Genomic DNA, 11868 nt, shown 5'->3' with positions numbered 1-11868 from the left:
AGTTATTTTTTACTGCAGGCCAAAATGACCCCAGCAACATGCTTTTCCTGTTATTACATATCTAAGTAGTTGTGAATGGATGAATACGGGCTTACATTAGCATGAAATGATACTATATTCCTGCTTAGCAGACATTCCTTCTAAGCCTGGATTTGTGGTGATATGCCCTTGACACTAGATGGCACTAATGCTCCACTCCACTAACTAGCTCGGACTAGTTTACAGCATCTTTTGATAAATACAGAAGAATGAAACAGCGCACTGTGTAAAAGAAAAGTTGCGTGATGAATTATCCTAAGACTGTTTTATCAATTTGCTGGTAATCCCCTTCTGTTTACTGTCATCTGTTTTCCACCAGTGGGGAAAACACTATTAAAGTAAATAACACTGTTGGCTTGTGTTGCATCTTGGCTGTGTTTCTTTTAAAATATTTGTGTGCCAAGTCGGCAGAGTCTTGCCAACAGTTGCCACCAACACAAAACCCACAAGACTTTCCATTGCTGATACAAAATTGCAATCAAGTTACTTCCCTGGGGAAAAGTCAGGATGCAGGCATCTCAGATTGTGATGTTCTGTGGATGGATATATATGAAAAAAAGAAGAAGATTGTGCTGCCTGCCAGGATGTGAAGCCAGGAGCATAAAAGAGGGAAAAGTGGAAAATTAAGTGGTGCCGATTGCCAGAATGCTCACATGACTGTAACATATGGGAGCAATGGTGAGGACGGTTTCTCGAGGCACGATCCAGCAAATGCACCGACATGTGACACTCAATTACAGTATCACACAGATCTTTGGTGTTTTTCTTCTTTACTTTTCTGGCAACCCCCAAACCATGTAAACAACCCAGTCAGCACACTGAAGGTCAAATATGATAATCAAACAATTACAGTGCGCTTCAGGGCTGTGATTAAAACGAGGGAAATATCTGTCTTGGACCATCTGAAAACTTACTTTGAAAAAAAAAAAGTCCTTACTTACAAAGAAGATTTTGCGAGTAAAAAAAAAAAGGATCAGTAATCAGACAGAAAGGTTTCATGACAGGAGTCAGAGATAACCAATGTTTCTAACAGCTCAAAAATCCAATGCAGATTTGTGAAGTTTCCTTTTATGTTTTAATGCTTTAAATAAACCATCTCTTTTAAAAAAAATACCCTTTAAAAGCAATGTTATAAACGACCAAAGACCAGCTAGGACGTGTCATTTAAGATTATTGCTTTCTTATTTAAAGAAAAGAACAAGCAAATGCACTAAAAGATTGAGGCCACGTTAAGCAGTATCAAAGATGACTAAACCAGGTGAGCACAATCTACATATAAAACTACAGATTCATAATTATGGTAAATGGAGCAGAGAGAACTCAAAGAGTAACTTTACAACAGAACTTGGTTGGAAAGCCTATTATGGCCAACTAATTAAAGATTATTAGTGGCCTATATATAGCAGTGCAGCAATTTCTTCAAAGCACACAATTCTTTCCCTAAACACGATACACAATTAAATGACTTCATCTGTGCAAACTGTGTGGATGCAATGCTGAAAAAGTTGTGCGCTGCTTGTTTTTTCAGCAGTCAACGATTTGATGTTTGAAAACAGAGCTCCTCGAGCACTTAGATTGGCTAAGACTGGTGCGATTTTGGGCTACTCAACATGACAGATCAAACAGATTAAAGAATTGTTACGATATCTCTGGTTCTGGCTTCAACCTGGTGAAACTACATCCAGCGAGGGAGGTTAAATGTAGAGTATTCACTATAGTGAAAGATATCCTCTGACAATAATCAGATAGTATCTGAAATTTGGGATAAACAAATGGGACTGCTAATACTGAAATTCCTCTGTTGAATTCACTTCACTTGCAAAGAGATAGTAACTCTCAGCTGCCTCAACAGATTTTCTATAGGATTGGTGTCTGGAGAGTGTGCACTCCATGACCTTAGTTTGCTTCTTCTTTGGCTACTTCTTAATTGCCCTCGCAATATGTTTTGGATCATTGTCATGGGAATACCTATCTATCACTTATCTTCAATGTCCTGGCTAAAGGAAGGAGGTTCTCATCCAGGATTTTACGGTGCATTTGCCCTGCAATGTGGTGAAGTTATCCAATACCCCTAGCAGAGAAACAGCCCCAAAGCATAATGTTTCCACTTCCGTGCTTAACTGTGGGGTTGGTGTTCTTTGGGTCATCCTCAGCATTCCTCTTTCTCCAAACATTGAGGGTCAAGTTGATGCCAAAGAGCTCAATTTAGTTTAATCTGACTACAGCGCTTTATCCCAAGCCTTCTCTGAGTTTATTCAGTATTTCTAGTTTTAGGTTGTCTTAGTTAGTATTTGGTGCCGTTTATGACTTGGTCTCTCTGTGTCCTGTTTTTCTGGGTCTTGCCCCTGTGTGTCATTGGCAAGATATGACAGGTTGCCCTCCATTTGACCCAGGTTAACCATATTCCCTGCTTCATTCATAGCTTAAAAAAAAAAGAAAAAAAAAAAGGGAAAAATCTGACTTAAAATATTTGTTTTAAAGTGCTGACCTTTTTTTTTCAATTTGTGTTAGGAGCAAGGAACAAAAATGCTGTACAATCTCATATAGAGTGAAACACCTGGTGACACTAAATGCAGTATGAAAAACATTTCATTTGGCATATTGACCAAAACAGACATACTGCCTTCATATTTTTGTGCTGGTTATGCAGTTAGCATACCATCAGTTATATGGTTCTCTGTGCTGTTCAGATAGGAAAAGATATAACAGGTGTACCATTTGAAATGGTTTATTTGATATCACACGTTTGGTTTTATGTTCCCCATAATTGTAGCTTGTTTCTCATATGTTGTAATAAATTTCTTGTTGACACAATTTCTATTTTGCAGAGAATCAACAACGTCATGTTGAGAGCACATAATTTTATCAAATTTCTTTTGTAAACACAAAATATTTGAGTGACTAAAATCACTCAATTGTTCACTGCTTCCTTCAGCTTATGACATACACTCAGTGGTTGACTCTGTAAGAAACAATGAATTTATATTTCAAACGCAGACACTCAGACACTCTTATGTTTATGCATTTCCTGACAGAGTCTGTACCACTCTTACCCAAGCCGAGCCTGCAGCAAACATGGCATAAGGAAACAGCTCAGACTTTTTGTTCTCTTCCATGATGCTCGTTGCTGATTGTGTGAATCCCATTCTTTCATTGGTTTTCTCCCGACCTCTGACCTATTTTCACTCCCGAGCAAACAGAGGGGCATCTGGACGTAGCGTTCCCATCACGAGTTACTCAAACGCTGCTGTCTATATAGGTCAGCAAATGGCCTTCACTGTGACACGAACAAACCATAAACAGATCAAGAATGCATGAAAGTGTTGGTGTGCTTGTGTGTATGTGTCTGCCTGTGTGTGTGTGTGTGTGTGTGTGTGTGTGTGTGTGTGTGTGTGTGTGTGTGAAGCAGAGAAGTACAACTAACTGTAATTGCAGGGTTGTGCATTTTCATGGGATGTCTCTGCGCTGGGGAAAAGTTCCATCTGTTTCCAGTGCCTTTTCATGCTTCATGCTTGTTTAGCCATTTATCTGGTTGTATAATTATTTATTTTTGACATGCATTACATTATGTTTAGGTTAATAAAGTCTTTTATATTAATGGATACCCCTGGAAGACATTGAGTTTATCCACCGTGAGACACCAACATGAAATACAACATGAAAAACCTCTTACTGGTTGCTGAAACAAAAAGAAAAAGAACTTGTGTTTGATTAAAACTGTATTTAGATATTTTGACCTCTTGGGGGCAGACAACCTTAAAAAAACTCAACAATTTTGAAAGACATTCTTAATTATCTATATTATACATTTCAAGCAGTAATAGGTTTTTATGTACATCTCATTCTTTTTTCAGAACAGTTAACTGATAATCCAGTCAAATTTGTATGTGGCTCTTGGTTTCTGTTCTTCATCCACAGTTTGAATCTTGCAGTGTGCAGCCATCTTGTGAGACCTTGAGCAGTTTCCAAGCTCTTTGGCTTGTATCCTATTTAAATACATCCTAATATTCCAAAAAGAAAAAAGGAAAGAAGGAAAAAAAGAGAGACAAAGGGAAGAAGGGAAAAATGGAGTGCAAGAGGGAAGGAAGGAATCTAGAGAAACAAGTAGTAGAAAGTAACTTCCTAAGTACTTGATTTGATCTTCTCTCATACAGGAACGTAACTATATTGTGTAACTGGGAGTAATAGGAACTCTCACATTACAAATATAATTAAATTCTGGGGTAATATCAATGTTTTGGGTTCACAGTGCTTCATATCACTATGATGCTGTACATGTAAAGCACTCACTGGACCTTTAAAGCTGAAGCAAAGCATTGCAAAGAGGTCATTGACTGTGTATATTTGTGTCTGTCCCTTCCTAATTCCACCCTGGGGTTTTACACTTAGTAGATTCTGTCGAATGTCATTTACGCAGCTTAATAAGTTTGGTTGGCCCATTGATCGGCCTCTAGAGGCGAACAACTGATGTCTCTCATGATTTTGCACTGCAGAGGAGATGCATTGGGTTTACGTAGTTTGACACAGATTTAGCGGGCAGCAGTGCCTCGAGGGGGTGCAAGCATTGATGCTTGCATGCTTCAGTTAACATCAGCGAGTTCAGACTACCAAACTCTTCATGACCCCTGTGTAACACTCCAGATCCACCCAGCCATGGCTTATGGTGAAGCTCGAAGCTGGGTAAGCACAAGCACTTTACCATCCAGTGTTTGCTGTGAACACGTCACATAACCACGTGACACAGAGCCTAAACTCAGTCTCACAGGTTTTGTAGTTGATATATTCTGTGGATTTTACGTGTGTACAAACACAGTTAAATCAAAAGAATTAATCATGAATCTAATATTTGCTGTTTTTTTTTCTCTCAGTAAAAAGCCACTAATAGTCTGAAACATACAATACATTTACTGTTGCTGTTTATCTGTCTGTCAGCAGGACTATGTAAAAACTAAAAGGGCAGTTGTCATTAAACCTAGTGGTAAAGTGGGGCACGATAAAGGAAGAATATATTACATTTTTTTCCTTTAGCAGATCCAGATTGGTGGGATGGTGCGTGCGCACTCTCAGAGTGGGTTTACAGGTTTACATTACATTTCTACCATGCTGAACATTTGGCCCACCGCACATTGAAAAGACACTGGTTTGTATGAGAATAAAAATAGTTTCAACACATGCACAAAAAAATAAAAATAAATGTAAAAAAACATAAAATCATAGTTTTTCAGCCTTAAAAAGGATTTAGCTTCATTAAAATAAAATATATTGTATAGTTTTAATGTCCATTTTGAATGTTTTAATTGTATTTTAACTAACTCAAGTCCATCCATGAAATCATATAAAGAAGCACCTGGGACTGTCAAGTGGTAAATTCTTTCATACTCTTTTCCCGTCTGGTCTCTATCAGAGACATTTGTCCTTATCTGCAGGTCTTCTCACCAGCCCCAGTTGTCAATGTCCTTTGTGGTATCAGGACTGACAGTGTGTTGACAGCGATCGATTTTAATGTCAGCAGCTTCACAGTATCATGGAGAGTAACCTACTGAAGAGCCACTTGGTGGAGAGAGAATAGCTCTAATCTTGGAAATCACTGTGACACAGGTCGTGTCGCAGCCGCAGACCTTATTAACAACTGAATTTTGACTTGTTTGAGCATGTGCATAGCTGCTGCTAATGAGAATTTCTTAGTAAGCTTATAACAACAATGCACAAGACCAGGTCCCTGCATGCCTAAAATAATTTCAGTCAGTCACAACTCATGCTATTTTTTTTTATCTGTGCTTTACTTGCTGGAACAAGTTAGAAAGTCTGCTGTGATAAACAAGCATAAGCTCTAGGTTTTCAGTCAGTAAGCTGATAAATGTTTTTAGATGCTTTAGATAGAAAAAACTGTGGGAAGTGCCACTTTTTAAGAAAGATTAGTGGACAGAATATTTTTTAATATTGATTATCTTGTTGTTACCCATTTAAAAACATATAATTATATTGCCATAAATAAAAAAAACAAACAAACATGAGACGTTCAGTTTCAATGGGATTACCTGTATAAGTAAAGGTTGAAAAAAATAAAAAAAATTCAAACATTTCTATGAATGTAACACAAACTGTGGTATTACAGTGGTAATCTATATAAAAGCAACAGTACAATAAAAATTATGATTCACTAAATTCTTCATCCTCCTGATGTTAAACCTCAGTGAGATCTAAAAAAAAAAACAAAACACTGTGTAGCAAATACCTTTATAATGTTTTCAGCAACCTAATCTTTTTTTTTTTAAATTAGAGGTTTGCTAAATTAATAGCACAAAAATAGAATTAAACGTTCCTGGCAAAAATTCAGCAGGACACAAATGACAAGGGACAGACAGGAAGGTATTTTAACCAACTTAACTATAACCTCACAAAAACTTTTGCTGTTTTATTTTTAGGTTAGTAAAAAGCAGGCTCTCCAGTCATAGCTGGGAGAGGAGGAGGGTGTTCACTTTAGAAACCTCAGAATAACATCCCTGCTTTTTGCAGATGATGCGGTTCTTTTGGCTTCAACGTAGCATGACCGTCAGCATGCACATGGAGTGGTTTGCAGCCTAGTGTAAAATGGCTGGGGATGAGAGTCAGCACCTCCCAGTCTGAGGCCATGATTCTCTGATGCCCCAAGCAAGGGAGTTCAAGTGCCTTTACATCTTATTCATGTGATGTGATGTAGAGTGTGAGCTGGACCTGCAGATTGGCGTCGCACCAGCAGTACTGCAGGCATTGTACCAGAATACATAGCATCCTGTCACTGTGAGCCAACTTTATATAAGTATAAGATAATGGATGTGTGGATGGTTGTTCTTCAGTGAAAGAGCTGCCATGATTAGCCAGAAGAGTTAATTCAATCTATGATGAACCTTCAAATATATAAATAACCTATTTAGAAAAATATCATCAAGAGCAGCTTTAAATATTATTTTTTTAAGTAGTAAAGCAAAGGCTTTTTATCCAAAGGGCTCTGGTTGGTTTGATGTTTAATGATATAAAATGATCATGACCATGAATACTAAATATTTTGTAGATGACAGTTTCTCACAAAAGAATCTAATATGGGAAAATCTGTATACTGATAATCACCCAACTTTAAAGATAGCTAGAGGATGGTGAAATGAAGAGATGTTAACTTTTGAGGTGAGTGTCAAGAATTAATTATATGCAAAGAATTTTTTGAACAATCAGGAATACACCCATTGAAGCAGCTTGAAGTCATGGCTTAGTTATGTCCTCCAAAGATGATGTTAACACTGATAAAAACAATTCTTTCTCCAAGTTATTGTTGCAAAGCAGTGACTGGATTGTAGAAACATGACCTGTAAAAATATTTTATGAATTACATTCCTTTTATACAACAAGGCCATCAAAATACAACAGTGCTGCAGAACTGTGTTTCCCTTAAGTAACATCATTTTTTGTATGCTGTATTTAAGATAAATCATCATCAAAATAAAAATATTTGAATAAAATATACAATATATATGCAATAAAATATGAATGCTACTATGCAGGAATATAGCCGTAAAACGGCATTTTTCCAAATTTTGTCAAATAGATTTTCTCACTCACATGACATTGTGATGTGGTGTTATACACAGCTGAATAACTAGTACTGTTAGGATTCATGTATCTGTAGTTTCCTTGTCCTGGGAATTGTTTTATGTTCTATGCAAATACAAGGATCTGACTTTGTGTGTGTGTGTGTGTGTGTGTGTGTGTGTGTGTGTGTGTGTGTGTGTGTGTGTGTGTGTGTGTGTGCGCGCCAGTAGGATGATGCCATATGCAGTTGAAAAAAACATAACTACACTAGATACAGCAGGGCTGTATCTGACACTATCATTTTTCTCATGAATATTATTTTGCATAATTAATCATTAAACTCTACTGAAAAGCTAAAATTTACAACATCTAAAATAAGTCTTTACGTTTCTCAGGTAAAAACAATATCATATGACAACAATAAAGACCAAATTATCCTTTATATACTCACGGAATGATTTTGAAAAAAATCTGTAAGAAAAAGTGCTTTTTGACAAGGTGCCAAATTGTGATGCTAGATGAGTGGATTCAGAGTATCTTTAAAACTGAGTGGTATTTCTAGTCGGCAGTGGTCAGTATATATCAAAAGTAGTCCAAAGAAGGAAGAGTGATGAACCACTAACAAGGTCATGGGTGGCCAAGGCTCACATGGGGCGCCAAGGCAGACCCGTGTCTGATCCGACAGACGAGCCACTCGAGTTTAGATTGCTGAAAAAAATAATGGTGGTGCACTGTGTACTCTGGCAAAAAGGTGCCAGAGTACACAGTGCATTGCAGTTTGGTGCATATGGGGCTGCACAGCCACAAGCTACTCAGATTACTGGTGCTAACCCTTTGTCCACCGCAGAAAACGGCAACATTGGCACATGAGCATGTTATTATTATGTGTGTTTCAGCTAAATAAAACAGTTTAGGCAACATTTTCAAGAGGTGTTGACTTGTAATTTACAGCGGCACTCACTGAGAAAATCACACTTTTTATGCAGTATATTTGTGCAGCACCTTTAAGTGTTTTACATGTAAAGTACATGCACAATTCTGGTGAGAAAAGCCCCAAATCAGATGATCCCCTTTGCACAAGCACTTGGCAACAGTGAGAATTAAGACCTTACCTTTAGCAGGAAGAGACCTCCTGCTATGCTCAGGGAGGCGCAGTCACTTGCCAGGTGGGAAGTGAGGGGAAAGAGAAAACTGAAGAGACAAGAACAAAACAAAACTATAAGAGAGAGAAGACAAAAGTAAATGGCATTGTTATGGCCCGTCACAATAGTTCATTTAAACACAAAGGGTGTAAAGGAAAGGAAATACTGAGGGCATCATGAGAGGTCACACAACAGTCTGAGTATACAGCACCATCATCCCTCACATCTGAGGGATGTGAAATTAAGGGATGAGATTTATCAAAAAGGAGGATTTTAACCCTTAATCTTAAATATAGAGATGATGTCTGTCTCCTAAATCCAACATTCGAGCTGGTTCCACAGGAAAGGAGTCTGATAACCGAAAGCACTGTTTCTTAGCCTACTTGTGGAAGATTTTGGAACCCCAAATAAGCAACTGAGAGGAAAATGCACTGTTGTGTTGACACAATATTAAAAGGTCTACAAGAGATGATGGGGCCATTCATCTCAGATTTGTTAGGGGGAAGGTTTTTAAATTCAATTCTGGATTTAACATGGGCTCAGTGAAGGGAACTGAAGAGCTTTTATTACTAAAATCAGTAAATACATGAATATATTTTTCAGCTTCACTCTGAAACAAGATGTTCCTGAATTTAGCCCAATTGGATTGATAAAAGAAGAGACTGCATGACTGATTTTTGTCTGTGAGGAAGACTTCTCTCCCACACGCCATTCTCGCTTCCAGACTTCCAGTGGGAAGGAGTAAGGAGTTCAAGATAATCTGAAGCCGCATGTGACTGCTGGTGGTCCAGTCTGCATAAGTTTATGTGTGCCTTTCCCCACTCATAGATTTAATTCCAGGATTATAACATAACCCTCAAAATTTCATCCACAAAAATCCTAGACTGGCAGTGGTTTGTTCAACTCTGGTTTCTGTTTCTCCACTATTTCTGCCCAAAGGTCATAGGGCTAAACAAGGACTGTTGTTGAGCAGGAGGCAGTGTAAGGACTGAAGAAGAACTGGACCATAGACTGGGTTACTCAGCAGCAGAAGCTTTGTACCAAGTCATAATTGCTGTGGCCCATGCTACAGACCTAGCAGCAGACTTCACTATTGGTGTTGCAACATTTTGCTGACAACACAACTCCCCAGTTTTTCAGTCCTTTTACACATCTGATGATTTAGTAGGAGTTAGTGGTTACGTTAGAAGGCTTGACTTGCAAATTTTGAATAATATTTAAGAGTAACACATTATGTGAACTAACACTTGTGTTGCATGGTGCTAATGAACCGAAACCCAATTTTGGATCATTTTTAAGAACCGAGAGATTCACGTTTAAACAAAATGAAGAATAATCCCCCAAAACTGGTCTCCCAGAAGCATTTCCTGGTAAAGACATGTTTTGAGGTTGGTGGCAATGCATCATTCCTAAGCATCCTTGGATGAAAGTTGATGTACAGTCTTGGCTACTCGTTGGTTTTCCCTTTTGACTTTCTCCCCCTCCTCCTTGACAGATCACTGTCCGTATCCGGGCCAGGATTCTGAGTGGAGCACGCTCTCATGTTCCAGATATTAAATTACTCATGAAAAATTTGCTCGGCCTTCAGGCTCCACTGCAGCTTGCTCTGAAACTTCCACTTAGCCCCTGAAACATCTCGGAGTGCAGGCTTGTGTCACCTCTCCAAGGAAGGTCAATTTTTTCAATTTATAAACACCGCATTACAGGCCACTTCAGATTGCATTAGTGTCAGAGTTCTGCTCTTGTCACCTTTTGCTCCTCCATCCTGTCTTACTTCTCTTCCATGCGTTCGGACGGGTTTCCTAAAACAAGCAGTCTGAGAGGTTGAACATTGCATGATTCAGTAACAAGAAAAGGTCGGATCACTCACTCTGTGTGCACTTCGCTGTACCAGAAAGTTCCATCAAGCCATGTTCCATCAAGTTCCCCTTGAAGACATTTTAAAGACACAGATGCAGAGTTTGGAACAGTACAGCTAGAAACAGTTCATACAGACTTGGTATGAGTCAGCCTTATACTCACAACATTAGTCATAGGATTAGCACACTGCCACAATATTTTCTCTTTATTTATGCAGAACAATCACAATGAACAATATAATTATAGGCTGTCAATCAGCATTGTAACATAGCAATATAATTTGGAATATAATGCAACAATAAAGCTACTCATCCTCTGCAGACAGACATCGCTGCCTTTAGTTTTCACTAAGCTCTTATGTTTTCCATTTATTTTATTTTATTTTATTTAGTTTAGATTTATTTTGGTGATTAATGTGAAATGACTGTGATAACACTGTATTGTATTGATTTCCCTTATTTAATATCTACTCTTGCAGTGTCTCTCACCCTCTCTCTCTCATCCAGTCATGTCTCAGTGTTCTGTCCCCCTTACCTGTTTATTCCCATGTTCTTCTTCATGTTTTGTCCTTGTCTCCCCAGTCTCTCTTGTGTTCCCATGTTTGTTTATCCCCGTCCTGGTGTCAAGCTTGTGTGTCCTTGTCTGGATCTTGGTGTGAGTGCTTCTTACTGTTTTATTTTGTCAACCCCTCATCTCATGTACATTGTGTTCAGTTTTGCTTCCCTGTTTTGCTATGTGCTAATTTGTCCCTGATGTGTTCCCATGTGTTTCCACTTCCCTGATCATCCCTCAGTGTATATATTGTCTCTGTTTTCCCTGGTCCTTTTTCAGAGGGTCTGTTTACCCACTCCTGTGTCTCCATGCTCCTGTTCAGGTTTCCTAGTGTTTTCCCAGTTTTGGTTTTAATAATTAATTCCTCATTCAGTTTGGTTTTCTTATCTTTGTACTGTTTGCCAATCAGCCTAGCCAATTTTGACAATCTGTTGTGTTTCTTAAGGAAATAATTCATCAGATCAACCTAAAGGAGTAATATTTGTTAAGATATATTTAACTTGGTGTATCAGCCTAATTGAAATGACTTAAGGACAGAAGAAATGTAGGAAGTCGTTGTAGGAGGGAAAAGAGATAAGACAGTTGACTCTGACTAGATGCAGTCATGAGTCATAATTGTGCAGGCAGACATCAAGACCAGTGACCAGTTTCCACTAAAAGAAAGACTGAGCCCAAAAAATAAGAGTAACATTCACAAGTAATCCTCTCAATA

General features: G+C 38.3%; 1 long non-coding RNA gene across 2 annotated transcripts; it reads right to left on the bottom strand.

The window, feature by feature from the left end:
* Positions 1-3755: 3755 nt before the first annotated feature.
* LOC120717572 lies at positions 3756-11603 on the bottom strand. Of its 2 annotated transcripts, XR_005692236.1 has the most exons (4): positions 11139-11603; positions 10615-10672; positions 8715-8793; positions 3756-7379 (listed from the first exon to the last, which is right to left on the bottom strand). It is a non-coding gene; the product is annotated as an uncharacterized LOC120717572 (long non-coding RNA). The 2 variants fall into 2 exon arrangements; XR_005692235.1 differs by having other exon boundaries at positions 8715-10672.
* Positions 11604-11868: the final 265 nt, after the last annotated feature.

The sequence above is a fragment of the Simochromis diagramma genome, unplaced genomic scaffold, assembly GCF_900408965.1.
Source record: "Simochromis diagramma unplaced genomic scaffold, fSimDia1.1 OVJJ01000320.1, whole genome shotgun sequence".
NCBI lineage: Eukaryota > Metazoa > Chordata > Actinopteri > Cichliformes > Cichlidae > Simochromis > Simochromis diagramma.
Note: the sequence above shows the minus strand (reverse complement) of the source record. Positions and strands in the feature narration are given on the sequence as shown.